General features: G+C 29.5%; 1 non-coding gene across 1 annotated transcript; it reads left to right on the top strand.

Annotated features, from left to right (window-relative positions):
- Positions 1-1,328: 1,328 nt before the first annotated feature.
- LOC141663020 (small nucleolar RNA snoR1) lies at positions 1,329-1,417 on the top strand. Its single transcript, XR_012551112.1, has one exon. It is a non-coding gene; the product is annotated as a small nucleolar RNA snoR1 (small nucleolar RNA).
- The last annotated feature ends 417 nt before the right edge of the window (positions 1,418-1,834 follow it).

Genomic DNA, 1,834 nt, shown 5'->3' with positions numbered 1-1,834 from the left:
AGATTTGTAATAATTGATTTGAGATTAATCCCTTGTAACCGATACCGTAGTTGTAACACCTTTCAAGTTTAATAAAAGTTTTATTTAACTTGAATTTTGTTTCACAATTTTATTCCGCATTTTATTCGATTAAACGGTATTGTTTGCATTCAACCCCCCCTTCTACAAACAAATTGGGACCTAACAACGGTCGGATCGTTGAATAATATTTTTAAAAAAATCGAAACTCCAATTCTGGAATAAATACTAGTTAGCTGTACTAGTCAAACTGAAGTTTGACTGTTATAATGGCAAACCAAATAAAATTATTATCATATAAAATTTTGGTTATATAATTCATATATATCTATTAACATCTATATGGTCGGATCGTTGAAAAATATTTTAAAAAAAATCGAAACTCCAATTCGGGAATAAACACTAGTCAGTTGTACTAGTAAAATTGAAGTTTGACTGTTAAAATTAAAAACCAAACATAATTATTTTGATGTAAATTATTTCTTATATCACTAATATATATCTATTAACATCCATACGGTCGGATCGTTGAAAAATATTTAAAAAAAAATCGAAATACCAATTATGAAATAAACACTAGATAGCTGTACTAGTCAAATTGAAGTTTGACTGTTAAAATGGTAAAGCAAAAAAAATTTATTTTCATATGAAAATCTGGTTATGCCACTAATATATATTTATTGACATCCATACGATTGGATCGAAAAATATTTTTTTAAAAATCCAAATACTAATTCTGTACTAGTCAAACTAATCAAATTTATGATAAAATTGGCCAAAATCATAATTTCATATTTTAATTAAAATTAAGTTGCTAAAATATATTACTATATTATAATATTTTTAAGTAAAAGTTTAAATAATTATAATATTTATGTCCTAAAAATTAGAAGTAAATTATATATTACAATCGATTTAATTTATTAAAAAGAATAATCAATTACATAAGAGGAGTAAATAATATGTTTAATGGGCCTGGGCCTGTATGGACAACTGGGAGTGTATTAGTAATCTGCAAATCAAGCCCAGGCTTTAATGCTTTATATTGTTGGATTGGACACGAGGTTCACATCTTTCTCTGTCTCATTAAAACCCTAATTTAGGGTTGAGCCGCTTCTATTCTCTCGTGCAACCCCCCCCTCTCCCTCTCTCTAGCCCTGTCTCTCCCGTATTGATGTCTTGATTTTTAAGCTCGCTACCCAGAACAACTTCTCCGGTTGGTCCCTTCCCCTCTCTCTCTACCCCCCCCAATTGAGCCTATTCTTATTATATATACAATAAATATTTTCAATTGTGTTTATATATTTGTGGGCAAAGATGATTGATACTATATTTCTGCACCTCTTGTATGAGAAAAGCCTTTGCTTTTCCTTGAGCAAGTTTAGCAATACTCTGAGCCATATTTTTTTAATTTGATTTTTGGTGATTTATTTGATTTATAATGTTGATGTATATATGATTTTTAATTAAGGTGTTTACCTGCTTATAAATTATACCAAAATAGCTTTTGCTCTACAGATTTGCTGAGATTTTTATTAATCTTTGCTGAGATTTGCTCTTACAAAATTTTCCAAGTGGTTATGGATTATAGTATGCGTTGGATGCCTATTTGTGGTAACTTAGAACAGATTTTGAACAGATTTTGTGGCTGTTTGTTGGTATAATTTTGAATTTTTTTTTGCTGAGATGACTGTTTATAGTATGCAATTTATACAGGAGAAGAGTGCGCAACACAGGTAGATAACTCCTGAGAGTAAAAGTAGGTACACCTGATACATGGGCTGACAATATTAATAAGTGTTGATAGCAATTTGAG

Source organism: Apium graveolens, chromosome 5 (genome assembly GCF_009905375.1).
Source record: "Apium graveolens cultivar Ventura chromosome 5, ASM990537v1, whole genome shotgun sequence".
Lineage (NCBI taxonomy): Eukaryota > Viridiplantae > Streptophyta > Magnoliopsida > Apiales > Apiaceae > Apium > Apium graveolens.
This window is presented reverse-complemented; position numbering and strand designations above follow the sequence as displayed.